The 25,558-nt window shown below is 48.0% G+C and overlaps 42 non-coding genes across 42 annotated transcripts; 21 read left to right on the top strand and 21 right to left on the bottom strand.

Annotated features, from left to right (window-relative positions):
• Positions 1 to 339: 339 nt before the first annotated feature.
• Trnap-ugg (transfer RNA proline (anticodon UGG)) lies at positions 340 to 411 on the bottom strand. The gene has a single exon. It is a non-coding gene; the product is annotated as a tRNA-Pro (tRNA).
• A 557-nt stretch (positions 412 to 968) lies between these two features.
• On the top strand, positions 969 to 1,040 carry Trnaq-uug (transfer RNA glutamine (anticodon UUG)). Its single transcript has one exon. It is a non-coding gene; the product is annotated as a tRNA-Gln (tRNA).
• A 507-nt stretch (positions 1,041 to 1,547) lies between these two features.
• On the bottom strand, positions 1,548 to 1,619 carry Trnap-ugg (transfer RNA proline (anticodon UGG)). The gene has a single exon. It is a non-coding gene; the product is annotated as a tRNA-Pro (tRNA).
• Positions 1,620 to 2,176: 557 nt separating this feature from the next.
• Trnaq-uug (transfer RNA glutamine (anticodon UUG)) lies at positions 2,177 to 2,248 on the top strand. The gene has a single exon. It is a non-coding gene; the product is annotated as a tRNA-Gln (tRNA).
• A 507-nt stretch (positions 2,249 to 2,755) lies between these two features.
• On the bottom strand, positions 2,756 to 2,827 carry Trnap-ugg (transfer RNA proline (anticodon UGG)). Its single transcript has one exon. It is a non-coding gene; the product is annotated as a tRNA-Pro (tRNA).
• A 557-nt stretch (positions 2,828 to 3,384) lies between these two features.
• Trnaq-uug (transfer RNA glutamine (anticodon UUG)) lies at positions 3,385 to 3,456 on the top strand. The gene has a single exon. It is a non-coding gene; the product is annotated as a tRNA-Gln (tRNA).
• A 507-nt stretch (positions 3,457 to 3,963) lies between these two features.
• Positions 3,964 to 4,035, bottom strand: Trnap-ugg (transfer RNA proline (anticodon UGG)). The gene has a single exon. It is a non-coding gene; the product is annotated as a tRNA-Pro (tRNA).
• Positions 4,036 to 4,592: 557 nt separating this feature from the next.
• Trnaq-uug (transfer RNA glutamine (anticodon UUG)) lies at positions 4,593 to 4,664 on the top strand. The gene has a single exon. It is a non-coding gene; the product is annotated as a tRNA-Gln (tRNA).
• A 507-nt stretch (positions 4,665 to 5,171) lies between these two features.
• Positions 5,172 to 5,243, bottom strand: Trnap-ugg (transfer RNA proline (anticodon UGG)). Its single transcript has one exon. It is a non-coding gene; the product is annotated as a tRNA-Pro (tRNA).
• Positions 5,244 to 5,800: 557 nt separating this feature from the next.
• On the top strand, positions 5,801 to 5,872 carry Trnaq-uug (transfer RNA glutamine (anticodon UUG)). Its single transcript has one exon. It is a non-coding gene; the product is annotated as a tRNA-Gln (tRNA).
• A 507-nt stretch (positions 5,873 to 6,379) lies between these two features.
• On the bottom strand, positions 6,380 to 6,451 carry Trnap-ugg (transfer RNA proline (anticodon UGG)). The gene has a single exon. It is a non-coding gene; the product is annotated as a tRNA-Pro (tRNA).
• Positions 6,452 to 7,008: 557 nt separating this feature from the next.
• Trnaq-uug (transfer RNA glutamine (anticodon UUG)) lies at positions 7,009 to 7,080 on the top strand. The gene has a single exon. It is a non-coding gene; the product is annotated as a tRNA-Gln (tRNA).
• A 507-nt stretch (positions 7,081 to 7,587) lies between these two features.
• On the bottom strand, positions 7,588 to 7,659 carry Trnap-ugg (transfer RNA proline (anticodon UGG)). Its single transcript has one exon. It is a non-coding gene; the product is annotated as a tRNA-Pro (tRNA).
• A 557-nt stretch (positions 7,660 to 8,216) lies between these two features.
• On the top strand, positions 8,217 to 8,288 carry Trnaq-uug (transfer RNA glutamine (anticodon UUG)). Its single transcript has one exon. It is a non-coding gene; the product is annotated as a tRNA-Gln (tRNA).
• Positions 8,289 to 8,795: 507 nt separating this feature from the next.
• Trnap-ugg (transfer RNA proline (anticodon UGG)) lies at positions 8,796 to 8,867 on the bottom strand. The gene has a single exon. It is a non-coding gene; the product is annotated as a tRNA-Pro (tRNA).
• Positions 8,868 to 9,424: 557 nt separating this feature from the next.
• Trnaq-uug (transfer RNA glutamine (anticodon UUG)) lies at positions 9,425 to 9,496 on the top strand. The gene has a single exon. It is a non-coding gene; the product is annotated as a tRNA-Gln (tRNA).
• Positions 9,497 to 10,003: 507 nt separating this feature from the next.
• Trnap-ugg (transfer RNA proline (anticodon UGG)) lies at positions 10,004 to 10,075 on the bottom strand. Its single transcript has one exon. It is a non-coding gene; the product is annotated as a tRNA-Pro (tRNA).
• A 557-nt stretch (positions 10,076 to 10,632) lies between these two features.
• Trnaq-uug (transfer RNA glutamine (anticodon UUG)) lies at positions 10,633 to 10,704 on the top strand. Its single transcript has one exon. It is a non-coding gene; the product is annotated as a tRNA-Gln (tRNA).
• A 507-nt stretch (positions 10,705 to 11,211) lies between these two features.
• On the bottom strand, positions 11,212 to 11,283 carry Trnap-ugg (transfer RNA proline (anticodon UGG)). Its single transcript has one exon. It is a non-coding gene; the product is annotated as a tRNA-Pro (tRNA).
• A 557-nt stretch (positions 11,284 to 11,840) lies between these two features.
• Trnaq-uug (transfer RNA glutamine (anticodon UUG)) lies at positions 11,841 to 11,912 on the top strand. Its single transcript has one exon. It is a non-coding gene; the product is annotated as a tRNA-Gln (tRNA).
• Positions 11,913 to 12,419: 507 nt separating this feature from the next.
• Positions 12,420 to 12,491, bottom strand: Trnap-ugg (transfer RNA proline (anticodon UGG)). Its single transcript has one exon. It is a non-coding gene; the product is annotated as a tRNA-Pro (tRNA).
• Positions 12,492 to 13,048: 557 nt separating this feature from the next.
• Positions 13,049 to 13,120, top strand: Trnaq-uug (transfer RNA glutamine (anticodon UUG)). Its single transcript has one exon. It is a non-coding gene; the product is annotated as a tRNA-Gln (tRNA).
• Positions 13,121 to 13,627: 507 nt separating this feature from the next.
• Trnap-ugg (transfer RNA proline (anticodon UGG)) lies at positions 13,628 to 13,699 on the bottom strand. The gene has a single exon. It is a non-coding gene; the product is annotated as a tRNA-Pro (tRNA).
• A 557-nt stretch (positions 13,700 to 14,256) lies between these two features.
• Trnaq-uug (transfer RNA glutamine (anticodon UUG)) lies at positions 14,257 to 14,328 on the top strand. Its single transcript has one exon. It is a non-coding gene; the product is annotated as a tRNA-Gln (tRNA).
• Positions 14,329 to 14,835: 507 nt separating this feature from the next.
• Trnap-ugg (transfer RNA proline (anticodon UGG)) lies at positions 14,836 to 14,907 on the bottom strand. Its single transcript has one exon. It is a non-coding gene; the product is annotated as a tRNA-Pro (tRNA).
• Positions 14,908 to 15,464: 557 nt separating this feature from the next.
• On the top strand, positions 15,465 to 15,536 carry Trnaq-uug (transfer RNA glutamine (anticodon UUG)). Its single transcript has one exon. It is a non-coding gene; the product is annotated as a tRNA-Gln (tRNA).
• A 507-nt stretch (positions 15,537 to 16,043) lies between these two features.
• Positions 16,044 to 16,115, bottom strand: Trnap-ugg (transfer RNA proline (anticodon UGG)). The gene has a single exon. It is a non-coding gene; the product is annotated as a tRNA-Pro (tRNA).
• Positions 16,116 to 16,672: 557 nt separating this feature from the next.
• On the top strand, positions 16,673 to 16,744 carry Trnaq-uug (transfer RNA glutamine (anticodon UUG)). The gene has a single exon. It is a non-coding gene; the product is annotated as a tRNA-Gln (tRNA).
• A 507-nt stretch (positions 16,745 to 17,251) lies between these two features.
• On the bottom strand, positions 17,252 to 17,323 carry Trnap-ugg (transfer RNA proline (anticodon UGG)). Its single transcript has one exon. It is a non-coding gene; the product is annotated as a tRNA-Pro (tRNA).
• Positions 17,324 to 17,880: 557 nt separating this feature from the next.
• Trnaq-uug (transfer RNA glutamine (anticodon UUG)) lies at positions 17,881 to 17,952 on the top strand. The gene has a single exon. It is a non-coding gene; the product is annotated as a tRNA-Gln (tRNA).
• A 507-nt stretch (positions 17,953 to 18,459) lies between these two features.
• Positions 18,460 to 18,531, bottom strand: Trnap-ugg (transfer RNA proline (anticodon UGG)). The gene has a single exon. It is a non-coding gene; the product is annotated as a tRNA-Pro (tRNA).
• Positions 18,532 to 19,088: 557 nt separating this feature from the next.
• Trnaq-uug (transfer RNA glutamine (anticodon UUG)) lies at positions 19,089 to 19,160 on the top strand. Its single transcript has one exon. It is a non-coding gene; the product is annotated as a tRNA-Gln (tRNA).
• A 507-nt stretch (positions 19,161 to 19,667) lies between these two features.
• Positions 19,668 to 19,739, bottom strand: Trnap-ugg (transfer RNA proline (anticodon UGG)). Its single transcript has one exon. It is a non-coding gene; the product is annotated as a tRNA-Pro (tRNA).
• Positions 19,740 to 20,296: 557 nt separating this feature from the next.
• Positions 20,297 to 20,368, top strand: Trnaq-uug (transfer RNA glutamine (anticodon UUG)). Its single transcript has one exon. It is a non-coding gene; the product is annotated as a tRNA-Gln (tRNA).
• Positions 20,369 to 20,875: 507 nt separating this feature from the next.
• On the bottom strand, positions 20,876 to 20,947 carry Trnap-ugg (transfer RNA proline (anticodon UGG)). Its single transcript has one exon. It is a non-coding gene; the product is annotated as a tRNA-Pro (tRNA).
• A 557-nt stretch (positions 20,948 to 21,504) lies between these two features.
• On the top strand, positions 21,505 to 21,576 carry Trnaq-uug (transfer RNA glutamine (anticodon UUG)). Its single transcript has one exon. It is a non-coding gene; the product is annotated as a tRNA-Gln (tRNA).
• Positions 21,577 to 22,083: 507 nt separating this feature from the next.
• Positions 22,084 to 22,155, bottom strand: Trnap-ugg (transfer RNA proline (anticodon UGG)). Its single transcript has one exon. It is a non-coding gene; the product is annotated as a tRNA-Pro (tRNA).
• Positions 22,156 to 22,712: 557 nt separating this feature from the next.
• On the top strand, positions 22,713 to 22,784 carry Trnaq-uug (transfer RNA glutamine (anticodon UUG)). The gene has a single exon. It is a non-coding gene; the product is annotated as a tRNA-Gln (tRNA).
• A 507-nt stretch (positions 22,785 to 23,291) lies between these two features.
• Trnap-ugg (transfer RNA proline (anticodon UGG)) lies at positions 23,292 to 23,363 on the bottom strand. Its single transcript has one exon. It is a non-coding gene; the product is annotated as a tRNA-Pro (tRNA).
• Positions 23,364 to 23,920: 557 nt separating this feature from the next.
• On the top strand, positions 23,921 to 23,992 carry Trnaq-uug (transfer RNA glutamine (anticodon UUG)). The gene has a single exon. It is a non-coding gene; the product is annotated as a tRNA-Gln (tRNA).
• Positions 23,993 to 24,499: 507 nt separating this feature from the next.
• Trnap-ugg (transfer RNA proline (anticodon UGG)) lies at positions 24,500 to 24,571 on the bottom strand. Its single transcript has one exon. It is a non-coding gene; the product is annotated as a tRNA-Pro (tRNA).
• Positions 24,572 to 25,128: 557 nt separating this feature from the next.
• Positions 25,129 to 25,200, top strand: Trnaq-uug (transfer RNA glutamine (anticodon UUG)). Its single transcript has one exon. It is a non-coding gene; the product is annotated as a tRNA-Gln (tRNA).
• Positions 25,201 to 25,558: the final 358 nt, after the last annotated feature.

Here is a 25,558-nt window from a genome sequence, read left to right as displayed (position 1 = left end):
ACGTAAGGGATTCAACTGCGAGAAGACGACCTCAGCTGTTTCTCCCAGCAGGAAAGACATCTCACCCTTTTGTGTGCTGCATGCGCATGCATTTAACAAACTTGCATGCGATGTACTAGTTCCTGGGAAACTAATAGAATCGTTGTACGTGCCAGTCTTTACGTATAGATATAAGTAAGCGAAGACGGCTTAATCCTGGCACGTAGATTGCTTTCCACAAGACGCACCTGAGAGTCTGATGGGCCGGTGGCCCGACATGCAGTTTGTCCTGTTGCATGGCTTACTTTCAGAGACTCGCCAGTTTATCGTAGTGCTTGGTTGTCGCGAAAGTGAAAAGTAGGGCCTGTCCGGGATTTGAACCCGGGACCTCCTGCACCCAAAGCAGGAATCATACCCCTAGACCAACAGGCCGCACATGGAAGCAGGTCTGCACCCCGCCACCTACTGAGGTCTTGCCGCACTTGCTAGTTGCAGCATCCGATCTGGACCATATTCTCAAACAGGTTTCTTAATCCGGCACCTACAACATGCGCTGTGCTGAACACCAGTGTATGTGAATGCTGAAACAGCTGCTTGAGTTGTGTGACAGAATTTCGACCGTGTGAAGTGCAAATGTTATCGTGTCACGCACTATCCGCCCACTACGTAGCGTTCTGTGTCAGCACGCAGTTTTCGACGGTACTCTGTGTCCATAGCTGTTTTCATAGCTAGGCTGCTTCCAGCACAAAGCATCCACCATACGAAAGTGGCTGTTCCGCGATTTTGATTACCTGAGCCTTCCACATCACTTCATGTACGAATACTGGCAAGAATTCTCGCTACATTCGAAGGTGCTCCTTCCACTTCCAGCCTACTTGGTTGGTTCATTTGCCACGCAAACACTTCCAGAGGACGCTACATGTAATAACATCGCATCTTATCTGCTTAATTACATGATGCTACTGAATTGAAGACCGCTGCAGGCATCCGGTTCCATGGTGTAATGGTTAGCACTCTGGACTTTGAATCCAGCGATCCGAGTTCGAGTCTCGGTGGAACCTGACGCTGTGTTTTGCGATCGTTTCTAGAAATGAGTACGAGCCGGTAGTTGGAATTGTATATGCAGAATTTTAGCTACGATCATGTAATGCAAATTGTTAATTGCAGTCCACACGTGAATGGGCAACGCTGCAAATGCTTATGCTTTTGCTACTAGGATTAATAACGGGACGTAAGGGATTCAACTGCGAGAAGACGACCTCAGCTGTTTCTCCCAGCAGGAAAGACATCTCACCCTTTTGTGTGCTGCATGCGCATGCATTTAACAAACTTGCATGCGATGTACTAGTTCCTGGGAAACTAATAGAATCGTTGTACGTGCCAGTCTTTACGTATAGATATAAGTAAGCGAAGACGGCTTAATCCTGGCACGTAGATTGCTTTCCACAAGACGCACCTGAGAGTCTGATGGGCCGGTGGCCCGACATGCAGTTTGTCCTGTTGCATGGCTTACTTTCAGAGACTCGCCAGTTTATCGTAGTGCTTGGTTGTCGCGAAAGTGAAAAGTAGGGCCTGTCCGGGATTTGAACCCGGGACCTCCTGCACCCAAAGCAGGAATCATACCCCTAGACCAACAGGCCGCACATGGAAGCAGGTCTGCACCCCGCCACCTACTGAGGTCTTGCCGCACTTGCTAGTTGCAGCATCCGATCTGGACCATATTCTCAAACAGGTTTCTTAATCCGGCACCTACAACATGCGCTGTGCTGAACACCAGTGTATGTGAATGCTGAAACAGCTGCTTGAGTTGTGTGACAGAATTTCGACCGTGTGAAGTGCAAATGTTATCGTGTCACGCACTATCCGCCCACTACGTAGCGTTCTGTGTCAGCACGCAGTTTTCGACGGTACTCTGTGTCCATAGCTGTTTTCATAGCTAGGCTGCTTCCAGCACAAAGCATCCACCATACGAAAGTGGCTGTTCCGCGATTTTGATTACCTGAGCCTTCGACATCACTTCATGTACGAATACTGGCAAGAATTCTCGCTACATTCGAAGGTGCTCCTTCCACTTCCAGCCTACTTGGTTGGTTCATTTGCCACGCAAACACTTCCTGAGGACGCTACATGTAATAACATCGCATCTTATCTGCTTAATTACATGATGCTACTGAATTTAAGACCGCTACAGGCATCCGGTTCCATGGTGTAATGGTTAGCACTCTGGACTTTGAATCCAGCGATCCGAGTTCGAGTCTCGGTGGAACCTGACGCTGTGTTTTGCGATCGTTTCTAGAAATGAGTACGAGCCGGTAGTTGGAATTGTATATGCAGAATTTTAGCTACGATCATGTAATGCAAATTGTTAATTGCAGTCCACACGTGAATGGGCAACGCTGCAAATGCTTATGCTTTTGCTACTAGGATTAATAACGGGACGTAAGGGATTCAACTGCGAGAAGACGACCTCAGCTGTTTCTCCCAGCAGGAAAGACATCTCACCCTTTTGTGTGCTGCATGCGCATGCATTTAACAAACTTGCATGCGATGTACTAGTTCCTGGGAAACTAATAGAATCGTTGTACGTGCCAGTCTTTACGTATAGATATAAGTAAGCGAAGACGGCTTAATCCTGGCACGTAGATTGCTTTCCACAAGACGCACCTGAGAGTCTGATGGGCCGGTGGCCCGACATGCAGTTTGTCCTGTTGCATGGCTTACTTTCAGAGACTCGCCAGTTTATCGTAGTGCTTGGTTGTCGCGAAAGTGAAAAGTAGGGCCTGTCCGGGATTTGAACCCGGGACCTCCTGCACCCAAAGCAGGAATCATACCCCTAGACCAACAGGCCGCACATGGAAGCAGGTCTGCACCCCGCCACCTACTGAGGTCTTGCCGCACTTGCTAGTTGCAGCATCCGATCTGGACCATATTCTCAAACAGGTTTCTTAATCCGGCACCTACAACATGCGCTGTGCTGAACACCAGTGTATGTGAATGCTGAAACAGCTGCTTGAGTTGTGTGACAGAATTTCGACCGTGTGAAGTGCAAATGTTATCGTGTCACGCACTATCCGCCCACTACGTAGCGTTCTGTGTCAGCACGCAGTTTTCGACGGTACTCTGTGTCCATAGCTGTTTTCATAGCTAGGCTGCTTCCAGCACAAAGCATCCACCATACGAAAGTGGCTGTTCCGCGATTTTGATTACCTGAGCCTTCCACATCACTTCATGTACGAATACTGGCAAGAATTCTCGCTACATTCGAAGGTGCTCCTTCCACTTCCAGCCTACTTGGTTGGTTCATTTGCCACGCAAACACTTCCAGAGGACGCTACATGTAATAACATCGCATCTTATCTGCTTAATTACATGATGCTACTGAATTGAAGACCGCTGCAGGCATCCGGTTCCATGGTGTAATGGTTAGCACTCTGGACTTTGAATCCAGCGATCCGAGTTCGAGTCTCGGTGGAACCTGACGCTGTGTTTTGCGATCGTTTCTAGAAATGAGTACGAGCCGGTAGTTGGAATTGTATATGCAGAATTTTAGCTACGATCATGTAATGCAAATTGTTAATTGCAGTCCACACGTGAATGGGCAACGCTGCAAATGCTTATGCTTTTGCTACTAGGATTAATAACGGGACGTAAGGGATTCAACTGCGAGAAGACGACCTCAGCTGTTTCTCCCAGCAGGAAAGACATCTCACCCTTTTGTGTGCTGCATGCGCATGCATTTAACAAACTTGCATGCGATGTACTAGTTCCTGGGAAACTAATAGAATCGTTGTACGTGCCAGTCTTTACGTATAGATATAAGTAAGCGAAGACGGCTTAATCCTGGCACGTAGATTGCTTTCCACAAGACGCACCTGAGAGTCTGATGGGCCGGTGGCCCGACATGCAGTTTGTCCTGTTGCATGGCTTACTTTCAGAGACTCGCCAGTTTATCGTAGTGCTTGGTTGTCGCGAAAGTGAAAAGTAGGGCCTGTCCGGGATTTGAACCCGGGACCTCCTGCACCCAAAGCAGGAATCATACCCCTAGACCAACAGGCCGCACATGGAAGCAGGTCTGCACCCCGCCACCTACTGAGGTCTTGCCGCACTTGCTAGTTGCAGCATCCGATCTGGACCATATTCTCAAACAGGTTTCTTAATCCGGCACCTACAACATGCGCTGTGCTGAACACCAGTGTATGTGAATGCTGAAACAGCTGCTTGAGTTGTGTGACAGAATTTCGACCGTGTGAAGTGCAAATGTTATCGTGTCACGCACTATCCGCCCACTACGTAGCGTTCTGTGTCAGCACGCAGTTTTCGACGGTACTCTGTGTCCATAGCTGTTTTCATAGCTAGGCTGCTTCCAGCACAAAGCATCCACCATACGAAAGTGGCTGTTCCGCGATTTTGATTACCTGAGCCTTCGACATCACTTCATGTACGAATACTGGCAAGAATTCTCGCTACATTCGAAGGTGCTCCTTCCACTTCCAGCCTACTTGGTTGGTTCATTTGCCACGCAAACACTTCCTGAGGACGCTACATGTAATAACATCGCATCTTATCTGCTTAATTACATGATGCTACTGAATTTAAGACCGCTACAGGCATCCGGTTCCATGGTGTAATGGTTAGCACTCTGGACTTTGAATCCAGCGATCCGAGTTCGAGTCTCGGTGGAACCTGACGCTGTGTTTTGCGATCGTTTCTAGAAATGAGTACGAGCCGGTAGTTGGAATTGTATATGCAGAATTTTAGCTACGATCATGTAATGCAAATTGTTAATTGCAGTCCACACGTGAATGGGCAACGCTGCAAATGCTTATGCTTTTGCTACTAGGATTAATAACGGGACGTAAGGGATTCAACTGCGAGAAGACGACCTCAGCTGTTTCTCCCAGCAGGAAAGACATCTCACCCTTTTGTGTGCTGCATGCGCATGCATTTAACAAACTTGCATGCGATGTACTAGTTCCTGGGAAACTAATAGAATCGTTGTACGTGCCAGTCTTTACGTATAGATATAAGTAAGCGAAGACGGCTTAATCCTGGCACGTAGATTGCTTTCCACAAGACGCACCTGAGAGTCTGATGGGCCGGTGGCCCGACATGCAGTTTGTCCTGTTGCATGGCTTACTTTCAGAGACTCGCCAGTTTATCGTAGTGCTTGGTTGTCGCGAAAGTGAAAAGTAGGGCCTGTCCGGGATTTGAACCCGGGACCTCCTGCACCCAAAGCAGGAATCATACCCCTAGACCAACAGGCCGCACATGGAAGCAGGTCTGCACCCCGCCACCTACTGAGGTCTTGCCGCACTTGCTAGTTGCAGCATCCGATCTGGACCATATTCTCAAACAGGTTTCTTAATCCGGCACCTACAACATGCGCTGTGCTGAACACCAGTGTATGTGAATGCTGAAACAGCTGCTTGAGTTGTGTGACAGAATTTCGACCGTGTGAAGTGCAAATGTTATCGTGTCACGCACTATCCGCCCACTACGTAGCGTTCTGTGTCAGCACGCAGTTTTCGACGGTACTCTGTGTCCATAGCTGTTTTCATAGCTAGGCTGCTTCCAGCACAAAGCATCCACCATACGAAAGTGGCTGTTCCGTGATTTTGATTACCTGAGCCTTCGACATCACTTCATGTACGAATACTGGCAAGAATTCTCGCTACATTCGAAGGTGCTCCTTCCACTTCCAGCCTACTTGGTTGGTTCATTTGCCACGCAAACACTTCCTGAGGACGCTACATGTAATAACATCGCATCTTATCTGCTTAATTACATGATGCTACTGAATTTAAGACCGCTACAGGCATCCGGTTCCATGGTGTAATGGTTAGCACTCTGGACTTTGAATCCAGCGATCCGAGTTCGAGTCTCGGTGGAACCTGACGCTGTGTTTTGCGATCGTTTCTAGAAATGAGTACGAGCCGGTAGTTGGAATTGTATATGCAGAATTTTAGCTACGATCATGTAATGCAAATTGTTAATTGCAGTCCACACGTGAATGGGCAACGCTGCAAATGCTTATGCTTTTGCTACTAGGATTAATAACGGGACGTAAGGGATTCAACTGCGAGAAGACGACCTCAGCTGTTTCTCCCAGCAGGAAAGACATCTCACCCTTTTGTGTGCTGCATGCGCATGCATTTAACAAACTTGCATGCGATGTACTAGTTCCTGGGAAACTAATAGAATCGTTGTACGTGCCAGTCTTTACGTATAGATATAAGTAAGCGAAGACGGCTTAATCCTGGCACGTAGATTGCTTTCCACAAGACGCACCTGAGAGTCTGATGGGCCGGTGGCCCGACATGCAGTTTGTCCTGTTGCATGGCTTACTTTCAGAGACTCGCCAGTTTATCGTAGTGCTTGGTTGTCGCGAAAGTGAAAAGTAGGGCCTGTCCGGGATTTGAACCCGGGACCTCCTGCACCCAAAGCAGGAATCATACCCCTAGACCAACAGGCCGCACATGGAAGCAGGTCTGCACCCCGCCACCTACTGAGGTCTTGCCGCACTTGCTAGTTGCAGCATCCGATCTGGACCATATTCTCAAACAGGTTTCTTAATCCGGCACCTACAACATGCGCTGTGCTGAACACCAGTGTATGTGAATGCTGAAACAGCTGCTTGAGTTGTGTGACAGAATTTCGACCGTGTGAAGTGCAAATGTTATCGTGTCACGCACTATCCGCCCACTACGTAGCGTTCTGTGTCAGCACGCAGTTTTCGACGGTACTCTGTGTCCATAGCTGTTTTCATAGCTAGGCTGCTTCCAGCACAAAGCATCCACCATACGAAAGTGGCTGTTCCGCGATTTTGATTACCTGAGCCTTCCACATCACTTCATGTACGAATACTGGCAAGAATTCTCGCTACATTCGAAGGTGCTCCTTCCACTTCCAGCCTACTTGGTTGGTTCATTTGCCACGCAAACACTTCCAGAGGACGCTACATGTAATAACATCGCATCTTATCTGCTTAATTACATGATGCTACTGAATTGAAGACCGCTGCAGGCATCCGGTTCCATGGTGTAATGGTTAGCACTCTGGACTTTGAATCCAGCGATCCGAGTTCGAGTCTCGGTGGAACCTGACGCTGTGTTTTGCGATCGTTTCTAGAAATGAGTACGAGCCGGTAGTTGGAATTGTATATGCAGAATTTTAGCTACGATCATGTAATGCAAATTGTTAATTGCAGTCCACACGTGAATGGGCAACGCTGCAAATGCTTATGCTTTTGCTACTAGGATTAATAACGGGACGTAAGGGATTCAACTGCGAGAAGACGACCTCAGCTGTTTCTCCCAGCAGGAAAGACATCTCACCCTTTTGTGTGCTGCATGCGCATGCATTTAACAAACTTGCATGCGATGTACTAGTTCCTGGGAAACTAATAGAATCGTTGTACGTGCCAGTCTTTACGTATAGATATAAGTAAGCGAAGACGGCTTAATCCTGGCACGTAGATTGCTTTCCACAAGACGCACCTGAGAGTCTGATGGGCCGGTGGCCCGACATGCAGTTTGTCCTGTTGCATGGCTTACTTTCAGAGACTCGCCAGTTTATCGTAGTGCTTGGTTGTCGCGAAAGTGAAAAGTAGGGCCTGTCCGGGATTTGAACCCGGGACCTCCTGCACCCAAAGCAGGAATCATACCCCTAGACCAACAGGCCGCACATGGAAGCAGGTCTGCACCCCGCCACCTACTGAGGTCTTGCCGCACTTGCTAGTTGCAGCATCCGATCTGGACCATATTCTCAAACAGGTTTCTTAATCCGGCACCTACAACATGCGCTGTGCTGAACACCAGTGTATGTGAATGCTGAAACAGCTGCTTGAGTTGTGTGACAGAATTTCGACCGTGTGAAGTGCAAATGTTATCGTGTCACGCACTATCCGCCCACTACGTAGCGTTCTGTGTCAGCACGCAGTTTTCGACGGTACTCTGTGTCCATAGCTGTTTTCATAGCTAGGCTGCTTCCAGCACAAAGCATCCACCATACGAAAGTGGCTGTTCCGCGATTTTGATTACCTGAGCCTTCGACATCACTTCATGTACGAATACTGGCAAGAATTCTCGCTACATTCGAAGGTGCTCCTTCCACTTCCAGCCTACTTGGTTGGTTCATTTGCCACGCAAACACTTCCTGAGGACGCTACATGTAATAACATCGCATCTTATCTGCTTAATTACATGATGCTACTGAATTTAAGACCGCTACAGGCATCCGGTTCCATGGTGTAATGGTTAGCACTCTGGACTTTGAATCCAGCGATCCGAGTTCGAGTCTCGGTGGAACCTGACGCTGTGTTTTGCGATCGTTTCTAGAAATGAGTACGAGCCGGTAGTTGGAATTGTATATGCAGAATTTTAGCTACGATCATGTAATGCAAATTGTTAATTGCAGTCCACACGTGAATGGGCAACGCTGCAAATGCTTATGCTTTTGCTACTAGGATTAATAACGGGACGTAAGGGATTCAACTGCGAGAAGACGACCTCAGCTGTTTCTCCCAGCAGGAAAGACATCTCACCCTTTTGTGTGCTGCATGCGCATGCATTTAACAAACTTGCATGCGATGTACTAGTTCCTGGGAAACTAATAGAATCGTTGTACGTGCCAGTCTTTACGTATAGATATAAGTAAGCGAAGACGGCTTAATCCTGGCACGTAGATTGCTTTCCACAAGACGCACCTGAGAGTCTGATGGGCCGGTGGCCCGACATGCAGTTTGTCCTGTTGCATGGCTTACTTTCAGAGACTCGCCAGTTTATCGTAGTGCTTGGTTGTCGCGAAAGTGAAAAGTAGGGCCTGTCCGGGATTTGAACCCGGGACCTCCTGCACCCAAAGCAGGAATCATACCCCTAGACCAACAGGCCGCACATGGAAGCAGGTCTGCACCCCGCCACCTACTGAGGTCTTGCCGCACTTGCTAGTTGCAGCATCCGATCTGGACCATATTCTCAAACAGGTTTCTTAATCCGGCACCTACAACATGCGCTGTGCTGAACACCAGTGTATGTGAATGCTGAAACAGCTGCTTGAGTTGTGTGACAGAATTTCGACCGTGTGAAGTGCAAATGTTATCGTGTCACGCACTATCCGCCCACTACGTAGCGTTCTGTGTCAGCACGCAGTTTTCGACGGTACTCTGTGTCCATAGCTGTTTTCATAGCTAGGCTGCTTCCAGCACAAAGCATCCACCATACGAAAGTGGCTGTTCCGCGATTTTGATTACCTGAGCCTTCCACATCACTTCATGTACGAATACTGGCAAGAATTCTCGCTACATTCGAAGGTGCTCCTTCCACTTCCAGCCTACTTGGTTGGTTCATTTGCCACGCAAACACTTCCTGAGGACGCTACATGTAATAACATCGCATCTTATCTGCTTAATTACATGATGCTACTGAATTGAAGACCGCTGCAGGCATCCGGTTCCATGGTGTAATGGTTAGCACTCTGGACTTTGAATCCAGCGATCCGAGTTCGAGTCTCGGTGGAACCTGACGCTGTGTTTTGCGATCGTTTCTATAAATGAGTACGAGCCGGTAGTTGGAATTGTATATGCAGAATTTTAGCTACGATCATGTAATGCAAATTGTTAATTGCAGTCCACACGTGAATGGGCAACGCTGCAAATGCTTATGCTTTTGCTACTAGGATTAATAACGGGACGTAAGGGATTCAACTGCGAGAAGACGACCTCAGCTGTTTCTCCCAGCAGGAAAGACATCTCACCCTTTTGTGTGCTGCATGCGCATGCATTTAACAAACTTGCATGCGATGTACTAGTTCCTGGGAAACTAATAGAATCGTTGTACGTGCCAGTCTTTACGTATAGATATAAGTAAGCGAAGACGGCTTAATCCTGGCACGTAGATTGCTTTCCACAAGACGCACCTGAGAGTCTGATGGGCCGGTGGCCCGACATGCAGTTTGTCCTGTTGCATGGCTTACTTTCAGAGACTCGCCAGTTTATCGTAGTGCTTGGTTGTCGCGAAAGTGAAAAGTAGGGCCTGTCCGGGATTTGAACCCGGGACCTCCTGCACCCAAAGCAGGAATCATACCCCTAGACCAACAGGCCGCACATGGAAGCAGGTCTGCACCCCGCCACCTACTGAGGTCTTGCCGCACTTGCTAGTTGCAGCATCCGATCTGGACCATATTCTCAAACAGGTTTCTTAATCCGGCACCTACAACATGCGCTGTGCTGAACACCAGTGTATGTGAATGCTGAAACAGCTGCTTGAGTTGTGTGACAGAATTTCGACCGTGTGAAGTGCAAATGTTATCGTGTCACGCACTATCCGCCCACTACGTAGCGTTCTGTGTCAGCACGCAGTTTTCGACGGTACTCTGTGTCCATAGCTGTTTTCATAGCTAGGCTGCTTCCAGCACAAAGCATCCACCATACGAAAGTGGCTGTTCCGCGATTTTGATTACCTGAGCCTTCGACATCACTTCATGTACGAATACTGGCAAGAATTCTCGCTACATTCGAAGGTGCTCCTTCCACTTCCAGCCTACTTGGTTGGTTCATTTGCCACGCAAACACTTCCAGAGGACGCTACATGTAATAACATCGCATCTTATCTGCTTAATTACATGATGCTACTGAATTGAAGACCGCTGCAGGCATCCGGTTCCATGGTGTAATGGTTAGCACTCTGGACTTTGAATCCAGCGATCCGAGTTCGAGTCTCGGTGGAACCTGACGCTGTGTTTTGCGATCGTTTCTAGAAATGAGTACGAGCCGGTAGTTGGAATTGTATATGCAGAATTTTAGCTACGATCATGTAATGCAAATTGTTAATTGCAGTCCACACGTGAATGGGCAACGCTGCAAATGCTTATGCTTTTGCTACTAGGATTAATAACGGGACGTAAGGGATTCAACTGCGAGAAGACGACCTCAGCTGTTTCTCCCAGCAGGAAAGACATCTCACCCTTTTGTGTGCTGCATTCGCATGCATTTAACAAACTTGCATGCGATGTACTAGTTCCTGGGAAACTAATAGAATCGTTGTACGTGCCAGTCTTTACGTATAGATATAAGTAAGCGAAGACGGCTTAATCCTGGCACGTAGATTGCTTTCCACAAGACGCACCTGAGAGTCTGATGGGCCGGTGGCCCGACATGCAGTTTGTCCTGTTGCATGGCTTACTTTCAGAGACTCGCCAGTTTATCGTAGTGCTTGGTTGTCGCGAAAGTGAAAAGTAGGGCCTGTCCGGGATTTGAACCCGGGACCTCCTGCACCCAAAGCAGGAATCATACCCCTAGACCAACAGGCCGCACATGGAAGCAGGTCTGCACCCCGCCACCTACTGAGGTCTTGCCGCACTTGCTAGTTGCAGCATCCGATCTGGACCATATTCTCAAACAGGTTTCTTAATCCGGCACCTACAACATGCGCTGTGCTGAACACCAGTGTATGTGAATGCTGAAACAGCTGCTTGAGTTGTGTGACAGAATTTCGACCGTGTGAAGTGCAAATGTTATCGTGTCACGCACTATCCGCCCACTACGTAGCGTTCTGTGTCAGCACGCAGTTTTCGACGGTACTCTGTGTCCATAGCTGTTTTCATAGCTAGGCTGCTTCCAGCACAAAGCATCCACCATACGAAAGTGGCTGTTCCGCGATTTTGATTACCTGAGCCTTCGACATCACTTCATGTACGAATACTGGCAAGAATTCTCGCTACATTCGAAGGTGCTCCTTCCACTTCCAGCCTACTTGGTTGGTTCATTTGCCACGCAAACACTTCCTGAGGACGCTACATGTAATAACATCGCATCTTATCTGCTTAATTACATGATGCTACTGAATTTAAGACCGCTACAGGCATCCGGTTCCATGGTGTAATGGTTAGCACTCTGGACTTTGAATCCAGCGATCCGAGTTCGAGTCTCGGTGGAACCTGACGCTGTGTTTTGCGATCGTTTCTAGAAATGAGTACGAGCCGGTAGTTGGAATTGTATATGCAGAATTTTAGCTACGATCATGTAATGCAAATTGTTAATTGCAGTCCACACGTGAATGGGCAACGCTGCAAATGCTTATGCTTTTGCTACTAGGATTAATAACGGGACGTAAGGGATTCAACTGCGAGAAGACGACCTCAGCTGTTTCTCCCAGCAGGAAAGACATCTCACCCTTTTGTGTGCTGCATGCGCATGCATTTAACAAACTTGCATGCGATGTACTAGTTCCTGGGAAACTAATAGAATCGTTGTACGTGCCAGTCTTTACGTATAGATATAAGTAAGCGAAGACGGCTTAATCCTGGCACGTAGATTGCTTTCCACAAGACGCACCTGAGAGTCTGATGGGCCGGTGGCCCGACATGCAGTTTGTCCTGTTGCATGGCTTACTTTCAGAGACTCGCCAGTTTATCGTAGTGCTTGGTTGTCGCGAAAGTGAAAAGTAGGGCCTGTCCGGGATTTGAACCCGGGACCTCCTGCACCCAAAGCAGGAATCATACCCCTAGACCAACAGGCCGCACATGGAAGCAGGTCTGCACCCCGCCACCTACTGAGGTCTTGCCGCACTTGCTAGTTGCAGCATCCGATCTGGACCATATTCTCAAACAGGTTTCTTAATCCGGCACCTACAACATGCGCTGTGCTGAACACCAGTGTATGTGAATGCTGAAACAGCTGCTTGAGTTGTGTGACAGAATTTCGACCGTGTGAAGTGCAAATGTTATCGTGTCACGCACTATCCGCCCACTACGTAGCGTTCTGTGTCAGCACGCAGTTTTCGACGGTACTCTGTGTCCATAGCTGTTTTCATAGCTAGGCTGCTTCCAGCACAAAGCATCCACCATACGAAAGTGGCTGTTCCGCGATTTTGATTACCTGAGCCTTCCACATCACTTCATGTACGAATACTGGCAAGAATTCTCGCTACATTCGAAGGTGCTCCTTCCACTTCCAGCCTACTTGGTTGGTTCATTTGCCACGCAAACACTTCCTGAGGACGCTACATGTAATAACATCGCATCTTATCTGCTTAATTACATGATGCTACTGAATTGAAGACCGCTGCAGGCATCCGGTTCCATGGTGTAATGGTTAGCACTCTGGACTTTGAATCCAGCGATCCGAGTTCGAGTCTCGGTGGAACCTGACGCTGTGTTTTGCGATCGTTTCTAGAAATGAGTACGAGCCGGTAGTTGGAATTGTATATGCAGAATTTTAGCTACGATCATGTAATGCAAATTGTTAATTGCAGTCCACACGTGAATGGGCAACGCTGCAAATGCTTATGCTTTTGCTACTAGGATTAATAACGGGACGTAAGGGATTCAACTGCGAGAAGACGACCTCAGCTGTTTCTCCCAGCAGGAAAGACATCTCACCCTTTTGTGTGCTGCATGCGCATGCATTTAACAAACTTGCATGCGATGTACTAGTTCCTGGGAAACTAATAGAATCGTTGTACGTGCCAGTCTTTACGTATAGATATAAGTAAGCGAAGACGGCTTAATCCTGGCACGTAGATTGCTTTCCACAAGACGCACCTGAGAGTCTGATGGGCCGGTGGCCCGACATGCAGTTTGTCCTGTTGCATGGCTTACTTTCAGAGACTCGCCAGTTTATCGTAGTGCTTGGTTGTCGCGAAAGTGAAAAGTAGGGCCTGTCCGGGATTTGAACCCGGGACCTCCTGCACCCAAAGCAGGAATCATACCCCTAGACCAACAGGCCGCACATGGAAGCAGGTCTGCACCCCGCCACCTACTGAGGTCTTGCCGCACTTGCTAGTTGCAGCATCCGATCTGGACCATATTCTCAAACAGGTTTCTTAATCCGGCACCTACAACATGCGCTGTGCTGAACACCAGTGTATGTGAATGCTGAAACAGCTGCTTGAGTTGTGTGACAGAATTTCGACCGTGTGAAGTGCAAATGTTATCGTGTCACGCACTATCCGCCCACTACGTAGCGTTCTGTGTCAGCACGCAGTTTTCGACGGTACTCTGTGTCCATAGCTGTTTTCATAGCTAGGCTGCTTCCAGCACAAAGCATCCACCATACGAAAGTGGCTGTTCCGCGATTTTGATTACCTGAGCCTTCGACATCACTTCATGTACGAATACTGGCAAGAATTCTCGCTACATTCGAAGGTGCTCCTTCCACTTCCAGCCTACTTGGTTGGTTCATTTGCCACGCAAACACTTCCTGAGGACGCTACATGTAATAACATCGCATCTTATCTGCTTAATTACATGATGCTACTGAATTGAAGACCGCTGCAGGCATTCGGTTCCATGGTGTAATGGTTAGCACTCTGGACTTTGAATCCAGCGATCCGAGTTCGAGTCTCGGTGGAACCTGACGCTGTGTTTTGCGATCGTTTCTAGAAATGAGTACGAGCCGGTAGTTGGAATTGTATATGCAGAATTTTAGCTACGATCATGTAATGCAAATTGTTAATTGCAGTCCACACGTGAATGGGCAACGCTGCAAATGCTTATGCTTTTGCTACTAGGATTAATAACGGGACGTAAGGGATTCAACTGCGAGAAGACGACCTCAGCTGTTTCTCCCAGCAGGAAAGACATCTCACCCTTTTGTGTGCTGCATGCGCATGCATTTAACAAACTTGCATGCGATGTACTAGTTCCTGGGAAACTAATAGAATCGTTGTACGTGCCAGTCTTTACGTATAGATATAAGTAAGCGAAGACGGCTTAATCCTGGCACGTAGATTGCTTTCCACAAGACGCACCTGAGAGTCTGATGGGCCGGTGGCCCGACATGCAGTTTGTCCTGTTGCATGGCTTACTTTCAGAGACTCGCCAGTTTATCGTAGTGCTTGGTTGTCGCGAAAGTGAAAAGTAGGGCCTGTCCGGGATTTGAACCCGGGACCTCCTGCACCCAAAGCAGGAATCATACCCCTAGACCAACAGGCCGCACATGGAAGCAGGTCTGCACCCCGCCACCTACTGAGGTCTTGCCGCACTTGCTAGTTGCAGCATCCGATCTGGACCATATTCTCAAACAGGTTTCTTAATCCGGCACCTACAACATGCGCTGTGCTGAACACCAGTGTATGTGAATGCTGAAACAGCTGCTTGAGTTGTGTGACAGAATTTCGACCGTGTGAAGTGCAAATGTTATCGTGTCACGCACTATCCGCCCACTACGTAGCGTTCTGTGTCAGCACGCAGTTTTCGACGGTACTCTGTGTCCATAGCTGTTTTCATAGCTAGGCTGCTTCCAGCACAAAGCATCCACCATACGAAAGTGGCTGTTCCGCGATTTTGATTACCTGAGCCTTCGACATCACTTCATGTACGAATACTGGCAAGAATTCTCGCTACATTCGAAGGTGCTCCTTCCACTTCCAGCCTACTTGGTTGGTTCATTTGCCACGCAAACACTTCCTGAGGACGCTACATGTAATAACATCGCATCTTATCTGCTTAATTACATGATGCTACTGAATTGAAGACCGCTGCAGGCATTCGGTTCCATGGTGTAATGGTTAGCACTCTGGACTTTGAATCCAGCGATCCGAGTTCGAGTCTCGGTGGAACCTGACGCTGTGTTTTGCGATCGTTTCTAGAAATGAGTACGAGCCGGTAGTTGGAATTGTATATGCAGAATTTTAGCTACGATCATGTAATGCAAATTGTTAATTGCAGTCCACACGTGAATGGGCAACGCTGCAAATGCTTATGCTTTTGCTACTAGGATTAATAACGGGACGTAAGGGATTCAACTGCGAGAAGACGACCTCAGCTGTTTCTCCCAGCAGGAAAGACATCTCACCCTTTTGTGTGCTGCATGCGCATGCATTTAACAAACTTGCATGCGATGTACTAGTTCCTGGGAAACTAATAGAATCGTTGTACGTGCCAGTCTTTACGTATAGATATAAGTAAGCGAAGACGGCTTAATCCTGGCACGTAGATTGCTTTCCACAAGACGCACCTGAGAGTCTGATGGGCCGGTGGCCCGACATGCAGTTTGTCCTGTTGCATGGCTTACTTTCAGAGACTCGCCAGTTTATCGTAGTGCTTGGTTGTCGCGAAAGTGAAAAGTAGGGCCTGTCCGGGATTTGAACCCGGGACCTCCTGCACCCAAAGCAGGAATCATACCCCTAGACCAACAGGCCGCACATGGAAGCAGGTCTGCACCCCGCCACCTACTGAGGTCTTGCCGCACTTGCTAGTTGCAGCATCCGATCTGGACCATATTCTCAAACAGGTTTCTTAATCCGGCACCTACAACATGCGCTGTGCTGAACACCAGTGTATGTGAATGCTGAAACAGCTGCTTGAGTTGTGTGACAGAATTTCGACCGTGTGAAGTGCAAATGTTATCGTGTCACGCACTATCCGCCCACTACGTAGCGTTCTGTGTCAGCACGCAGTTTTCGACGGTACTCTGTGTCCATAGCTGTTTTCATAGCTCGGCTGCTTCCAGCACAAAGCATCCACCATACGAAAGTGGCTGTTCCGCGATTTTGATTACCTGAGCCTTCGACATCACTTCATGTACGAATACTGGCAAGAATTCTCGCTACATTCGAAGGTGCTCCTTCCACTTCCAGCCTACTTGGTTGGTTCATTTGCCACGCAAACACTTCCTGAGGACGCTACATGTAATAACATCGCATCTTATCTGCTTAATTACATGATGCTACTGAATTGAAGACCGCTGCAGGCATTCGGTTCCATGGTGTAATGGTTAGCACTCTGGACTTTGAATCCAGCGATCCGAGTTCGAGTCTCGGTGGAACCTGACGCTGTGTTTTGCGATCGTTTCTATAAATGAGTACGAGCCGGTAGTTGGAATTGTATATGCAGAATTTTAGCTACGATCATGTAATGCAAATTGTTAATTGCAGTCCACACGTGAATGGGCAACGCTGCAAATGCTTATGCTTTTGCTACTAGGATTAATAACGGGACGTAAGGGATTCAACTGCGAGAAGACGACCTCAGCTGTTTCTCCCAGCAGGAAAGACATCTCACCCTTTTGTGTGCTGCATGCGCATGCATTTAACAAACTTGCATGCGATGTACTAGTTCCTGGGAAACTAATAGAATCGTTGTACGTGCCAGTCTTTACGTATAGATATAAGTAAGCGAAGACGGCTTAATCCTGGCACGTAGATTGCTTTCCACAAGACGCACCTGAGAGTCTGATGGGCCGGTGGCCCGACATGCAGTTTGTCCTGTTGCATGGCTTACTTTCAGAGACTCGCCAGTTTATCGTAGTGCTTGGTTGTCGCGAAAGTGAAAAGTAGGGCCTGTCCGGGATTTGAACCCGGGACCTCCTGCACCCAAAGCAGGAATCATACCCCTAGACCAACAGGCCGCACATGGAAGCAGGTCTGCACCCCGCCACCTACTGAGGTCTTGCCGCACTTGCTAGTTGCAGCATCCGATCTGGACCATATTCTCAAACAGGTTTCTTAATCCGGCACCTACAACATGCGCTGTGCTGAACACCAGTGTATGTGAATGCTGAAACAGCTGCTTGAGTTGTGTGACAGAATTTCGACCGTGTGAAGTGCAAATGTTATCGTGTCACGCACTATCCGCCCACTACGTAGCGTTCTGTGTCAGCACGCAGTTTTCGACGGTACTCTGTGTCCATAGCTGTTTTCATAGCTAGGCTGCTTCCAGCACAAAGCATCCACCATACGAAAGTGGCTGTTCCGCGATTTTGATTACCTGAGCCTTCGACATCACTTCATGTACGAATACTGGCAAGAATTCTCGCTACATTCGAAGGTGCTCCTTCCACTTCCAGCCTACTTGGTTGGTTCATTTGCCACGCAAACACTTCCTGAGGACGCTACATGTAATAACATCGCATCTTATCTGCTTAATTACATGATGCTACTGAATTTAAGACCGCTACAGGCATCCGGTTCCATGGTGTAATGGTTAGCACTCTGGACTTTGAATCCAGCGATCCGAGTTCGAGTCTCGGTGGAACCTGACGCTGTGTTTTGCGATCGTTTCTATAAATGAGTACGAGCCGGTAGTTGGAATTGTATATGCAGAATTTTAGCTACGATCATGTAATGCAAATTGTTAATTGCAGTCCACACGTGAATGGGCAACGCTGCAAATGCTTATGCTTTTGCTACTAGGATTAATAACGGGACGTAAGGGATTCAACTGCGAGAAGACGACCTCAGCTGTTTCTCCCAGCAGGAAAGACATCTCACCCTTTTGTGTGCTGCATGCGCATGCATTTAACAAACTTGCATGCGATGTACTAGTTCCTGGGAAACTAATAGAATCGTTGTACGTGCCAGTCTTTACGTATAGATATAAGTAAGCGAAGACGGCTTAATCCTGGCACGTAGATTGCTTTCCACAAGACGCACCTGAGAGTCTGATGGGCCGGTGGCCCGACATGCAGTTTGTCCTGTTGCATGGCTTACTTTCAGAGACTCGCCAGTTTATCGTAGTGCTTGGTTGTCGCGAAAGTGAAAAGTAGGGCCTGTCCGGGATTTGAACCCGGGACCTCCTGCACCCAAAGCAGGAATCATACCCCTAGACCAACAGGCCGCACATGGAAGCAGGTCTGCACCCCGCCACCTACTGAGGTCTTGCCGCACTTGCTAGTTGCAGCATCCGATCTGGACCATATTCTCAAACAGGTTTCTTAATCCGGCACCTACAACATGCGCTGTGCTGAACACCAGTGTATGTGAATGCTGAAACAGCTGCTTGAGTTGTGTGACAGAATTTCGACCGTGTGAAGTGCAAATGTTATCGTGTCACGCACTATCCGCCCACTACGTAGCGTTCTGTGTCAGCACGCAGTTTTCGACGGTACTCTGTGTCCATAGCTGTTTTCATAGCTAGGCTGCTTCCAGCACAAAGCATCCACCATACGAAAGTGGCTGTTCCGCGATTTTGATTACCTGAGCCTTCGACATCACTTCATGTACGAATACTGGCAAGAATTCTCGCTACATTCGAAGGTGCTCCTTCCACTTCCAGCCTACTTGGTTGGTTCATTTGCCACGCAAACACTTCCTGAGGACGCTACATGTAATAACATCGCATCTTATCTGCTTAATTACATGATGCTACTGAATTGAAGACCGCTGCAGGCATTCGGTTCCATGGTGTAATGGTTAGCACTCTGGACTTTGAATCCAGCGATCCGAGTTCGAGTCTCGGTGGAACCTGACGCTGTGTTTTGCGATCGTTTCTATAAATGAGTACGAGCCGGTAGTTGGAATTGTATATGCAGAATTTTAGCTACGATCATGTAATGCAAATTGTTAATTGCAGTCCACACGTGAATGGGCAACGCTGCAAATGCTTATGCTTTTGCTACTAGGATTAATAACGGGACGTAAGGGATTCAACTGCGAGAAGACGACCTCAGCTGTTTCTCCCAGCAGGAAAGACATCTCACCCTTTTGTGTGCTGCATGCGCATGCATTTAACAAACTTGCATGCGATGTACTAGTTCCTGGGAAACTAATAGAATCGTTGTACGTGCCAGTCTTTACGTATAGATATAAGTAAGCGAAGACGGCTTAATCCTGGCACGTAGATTGCTTTCCACAAGACGCACCTGAGAGTCTGATGGGCCGGTGGCCCGACATGCAGTTTGTCCTGTTGCATGGCTTACTTTCAGAGACTCGCCAGTTTATCGTAGTGCTTGGTTGTCGCGAAAGTGAAAAGTAGGGCCTGTCCGGGATTTGAACCCGGGACCTCCTGCACCCAAAGCAGGAATCATACCCCTAGACCAACAGGCCGCACATGGAAGCAGGTCTGCACCCCGCCACCTACTGAGGTCTTGCCGCACTTGCTAGTTGCAGCATCCGATCTGGACCATATTCTCAAACAGGTTTCTTAATCCGGCACCTACAACATGCGCTGTGCTGAACACCAGTGTATGTGAATGCTGAAACAGCTGCTTGAGTTGTGTGACAGAATTTCGACCGTGTGAAGTGCAAATGTTATCGTGTCACGCACTATCCGCCCACTACGTAGCGTTCTGTGTCAGCACGCAGTTTTCGACGGTACTCTGTGTCCATAGCTGTTTTCATAGCTAGGCTGCTTCCAGCACAAAGCATCCACCATACGAAAGTGGCTGTTCCGCGATTTTGATTACCTGAGCCTTCGACATCACTTCATGTACGAATACTGGCAAGAATTCTCGCTACATTCGAAGGTGCTCCTTCCACTTCCAGCCTACTTGGTTGGTTCATTTGCCACGCAAACACTTCCTGAGGACGCTACATGTAATAACATCGCATCTTATCTGCTTAATTACATGATGCTACTGAATTTAAGACCGCTACAGGCATCCGGTTCCATGGTGTAATGGTTAGCACTCTGGACTTTGAATCCAGCGATCCGAGTTCGAGTCTCGGTGGAACCTGACGCTGTGTTTTGCGATCGTTTCTATAAATGAGTACGAGCCGGTAGTTGGAATTGTATATGCAGAATTTTAGCTACGATCATGTAATGCAAATTGTTAATTGCAGTCCACACGTGAATGGGCAACGCTGCAAATGCTTATGCTTTTGCTACTAGGATTAATAACGGGACGTAAGGGATTCAACTGCGAGAAGACGACCTCAGCTGTTTCTCCCAGCAGGAAAGACATCTCACCCTTTTGTGTGCTGCATGCGCATGCATTTAACAAACTTGCATGCGATGTACTAGTTCCTGGGAAACTAATAGAATCGTTGTACGTGCCAGTCTTTACGTATAGATATAAGTAAGCGAAGACGGCTTAATCCTGGCACGTAGATTGCTTTCCACAAGACGCACCTGAGAGTCTGATGGGCCGGTGGCCCGACATGCAGTTTGTCCTGTTGCATGGCTTACTTTCAGAGACTCGCCAGTTTATCGTAGTGCTTGGTTGTCGCGAAAGTGAAAAGTAGGGCCTGTCCGGGATTTGAACCCGGGACCTCCTGCACCCAAAGCAGGAATCATACCCCTAGACCAACAGGCCGCACATGGAAGCAGGTCTGCACCCCGCCACCTACTGAGGTCTTGCCGCACTTGCTAGTTGCAGCATCCGATCTGGACCATATTCTCAAACAGGTTTCTTAATCCGGCACCTACAACATGCGCTGTGCTGAACACCAGTGTATGTGAATGCTGAAACAGCTGCTTGAGTTGTGTGACAGAATTTCGACCGTGTGAAGTGCAAATGTTATCGTGTCACGCACTATCCGCCCACTACGTAGCGTTCTGTGTCAGCACGCAGTTTTCGACGGTACTCTGTGTCCATAGCTGTTTTCATAGCTAGGCTGCTTCCAGCACAAAGCATCCACCATACGAAAGTGGCTGTTCCGCGATTTTGATTACCTGAGCCTTCGACATCACTTCATGTACGAATACTGGCAAGAATTCTCGCTACATTCGAAGGTGCTCCTTCCACTTCCAGCCTACTTGGTTGGTTCATTTGCCACGCAAACACTTCCTGAGGACGCTACATGTAATAACATCGCATCTTATCTGCTTAATTACATGATGCTACTGAATTTAAGACCGCTACAGGCATCCGGTTCCATGGTGTAATGGTTAGCACTCTGGACTTTGAATCCAGCGATCCGAGTTCGAGTCTCGGTGGAACCTGACGCTGTGTTTTGCGATCGTTTCTATAAATGAGTACGAGCCGGTAGTTGGAATTGTATATGCAGAATTTTAGCTACGATCATGTAATGCAAATTGTTAATTGCAGTCCACACGTGAATGGGCAACGCTGCAAATGCTTATGCTTTTGCTACTAGGATTAATAACGGGACGTAAGGGATTCAACTGCGAGAAGACGACCTCAGCTGTTTCTCCCAGCAGGAAAGACATCTCACCCTTTTGTGTGCTGCATGCGCATGCATTTAACAAACTTGCATGCGATGTACTAGTTCCTGGGAAACTAATAGAATCGTTGTACGTGCCAGTCTTTACGTATAGATATAAGTAAGCGAAGACGGCTTAATCCTGGCACGTAGATTGCTTTCCACAAGACGCACCTGAGAGTCTGATGGGCCGGTGGCCCGACATGCAGTTTGTCCTGTTGCATGGCTTACTTTCAGAGACTCGCCAGTTTATCGTAGTGCTTGGTTGTCGCGAAAGTGAAAAGTAGGGCCTGTCCGGGATTTGAACCCGGGACCTCCTGCACCCAAAGCAGGAATCATACCCCTAGACCAACAGGCCGCACATGGAAGCAGGTCTGCACCCCGCCACCTACTGAGGTCTTGCCGCACTTGCTAGTTGCAGCATCCGATCTGGACCATATTCTCAAACAGGTTTCTTAATCCGGCACCTACAACATGCGCTGTGCTGAACACCAGTGTATGTGAATGCTGAAACAGCTGCTTGAGTTGTGTGACAGAATTTCGACCGTGTGAAGTGCAAATGTTATCGTGTCACGCACTATCCGCCCACTACGTAGCGTTCTGTGTCAGCACGCAGTTTTCGACGGTACTCTGTGTCCATAGCTGTTTTCATAGCTAGGCTGCTTCCAGCACAAAGCATCCACCATACGAAAGTGGCTGTTCCGCGATTTTGATTACCTGAGCCTTCGACATCACTTCATGTACGAATACTGGCAAGAATTCTCGCTACATTCGAAGGTGCTCCTTCCACTTCCAGCCTACTTGGTTGGTTCATTTGCCACGCAAACACTTCCTGAGGACGCTACATGTAATAACATCGCATCTTATCTGCTTAATTACATGATGCTACTGAATTTAAGACCGCTACAGGCATCCGGTTCCATGGTGTAATGGTTAGCACTCTGGACTTTGAATCCAGCGATCCGAGTTCGAGTCTCGGTGGAACCTGACGCTGTGTTTTGCGATCGTTTCTAGAAATGAGTACGAGCCGGTAGTTGGAATTGTATATGCAGAATTTTAGCTACGATCATGTAATGCAAATTGTTAATTGCAGTCCACACGTGAATGGGCAACGCTGCAAATGCTTATGCTTTTGCTACTAGGATTAATAACGGGACGTAAGGGATTCAACTGCGAGAAGACGACCTCAGCTGTTTCTCCCAGCAGGAAAGACATCTCACCCTTTTGTGTGCTGCATGCGCATGCATTTAACAAACTTGCATGCGATGTACTAGTTCCTGGGAAACTAATAGAATCGTTGTACGTGCCAGTCTTTACGTATAGATATAAGTAAGCGAAGACGGCTTAATCCTGGCACGTAGATTGCTTTCCACAAGACGCACCTGAGAGTCTGATGGGCCGGTGGCCCGACATGCAGTTTGTCCTGTTGCATGGCTTACTTTCAGAGACTCGCCAGTTTATCGTAGTGCTTGGTTGTCGCGAAAGTGAAAAGTAGGGCCTGTCCGGGATTTGAACCCGGGACCTCCTGCACCCAAAGCAGGAATCATACCCCTAGACCAACAGGCCGCACATGGAAGCAGGTCTGCACCCCGCCACCTACTGAGGTCTTGCCGCACTTGCTAGTTGCAGCATCCGATCTGGACCATATTCTCAAACAGGTTTCTTAATCCGGCACCTACAACATGCGCTGTGCTGAACACCAGTGTATGTGAATGCTGAAACAGCTGCTTGAGTTGTGTGACAGAATTTCGACCGTGTGAAGTGCAAATGTTATCGTGTCACGCACTATCCGCCCACTACGTAGCGTTCTGTGTCAGCACGCAGTTTTCGACGGTACTCTGTGTCCATAGCTGTTTTCATAGCTAGGCTGCTTCCAGCACAAAGCATCCACCATACGAAAGTGGCTGTTCCGCGATTTTGATTACCTGAGCCTTCGACATCACTTCATGTACGAATACTGGCAAGAATTCTCGCTACATTCGAAGGTGCTCCTTCCACTTCCAGCCTACTTGGTTGGTTCATTTGCCACGCAAACACTTCCTGAGGACGCTACATGTAATAACATCGCATCTTATCTGCTTAATTACATGATGCTACTGAATTGAAGACCGCTGCAGGCATTCGGTTCCATGGTGTAATGGTTAGCACTCTGGACTTTGAATCCAGCGATCCGAGTTCGAGTCTCTGTGGAACCTGACGCTGTGTTTTGCGATCGTTTCTATAAATGAGTACGAGCCGGTAGTTGGAATTGTATATGCAGAATTTTAGCTACGATCATGTAATGCAAATTGTTAATTGCAGTCCACACGTGAATGGGCAACGCTGCAAATGCTTATGCTTTTGCTACTAGGATTAATAACGGGACGTAAGGGATTCAACTGCGAGAAGACGACCTCAGCTGTTTCTCCCAGCAGGAAAGACATCTCACCCTTTTGTGTGCTGCATGCGCATGCATTTAACAAACTTGCATGCGATCTACTAGTTCCTGGGAAACTAATAGAATCGTTGTACGTGCCAGTCTTTACGTATAGATATAAGTAAGCGAAGACGGCTTAATCCTGGCACGTAGATTGCTTTCCACAAGACGCACCTGAGAGTCTGATGGGCCGGTGGCCCGACATGCAGTTTGTCCTGTTGCATGGCTTACTTTCAGAGACTCGCCAGTTTATCGTAGTGCTTGGTTGTCGCGAAAGTGAAAAGTAGGGCCTGTCCGGGATTTGAACCCGGGACCTCCTGCACCCAAAGCAGGAATCATACCCCTAGACCAACAGGCCGCACATGGAAGCAGGTCTGCACCCCGCCACCTACTGAGGTCTTGCCGCACTTGCTAGTTGCAGCATCCGATCTGGACCATATTCTCAAACAGGTTTCTTAATCCGGCACCTACAACATGCGCTGTGCTGAACACCAGTGTATGTGAATGCTGAAACAGCTGCTTGAGTTGTGTGACAGAATTTCGACCGTGTGAAGTGCAAATGTTATCGTGTCACGCACTATCCGCCCACTACGTAGCGTTCTGTGTCAGCACGCAGTTTTCGACGGTACTCTGTGTCCATAGCTGTTTTCATAGCTAGGCTGCTTCCAGCACAAAGCATCCACCATACGAAAGTGGCTGTTCCGCGATTTTGATTACCTGAGCCTTCCACATCACTTCATGTACGAATACTGGCAAGAATTCTCGCTACATTCGAAGGTGCTCCTTCCACTTCCAGCCTACTTGGTTGGTTCATTTGCCACGCAAACACTTCCAGAGGACGCTACATGTAATAACATCGCATCTTATCTGCTTAATTACATGATGCTACTGAATTTAAGACCGCTGCAGGCATCCGGTTCCATGGTGTAATGGTTAGCACTCTGGACTTTGAATCCAGCGATCCGAGTTCGAGTCTCGGTGGAACCTGACGCTGTGTTTTGCGATCGTTTCTAGAAATGAGTACGAGCCGGTAGTTGGAATTGTATATGCAGAATTTTAGCTACGATCATGTAATGCAAATTGTTAATTGCAGTCCACACGTGAATGGGCAACGCTGCAAATGCTTATGCTTTTGCTACTAGGATTAATAACGGGACGTAAGGGATTCAACTGCGAGAAGACGACCTCAGCTGTTTCTCCCAGCAGGAAAGACATCTCACCCTTTTGTGTGCTGCATGCGCATGCATTTAACAAACTTGCATGCGATGTACTAGTTCCTGGGAAACTAATAGAATCGTTGTACGTGCCAGTCTTTACGTATAGATATAAGTAAGCGAAGACGGCT

Source organism: Schistocerca nitens, chromosome 2 (genome assembly GCF_023898315.1).
Source record: "Schistocerca nitens isolate TAMUIC-IGC-003100 chromosome 2, iqSchNite1.1, whole genome shotgun sequence".
NCBI lineage: Eukaryota > Metazoa > Arthropoda > Insecta > Orthoptera > Acrididae > Schistocerca > Schistocerca nitens.
Note: the sequence above shows the minus strand (reverse complement) of the source record. Positions and strands in the feature narration are given on the sequence as shown.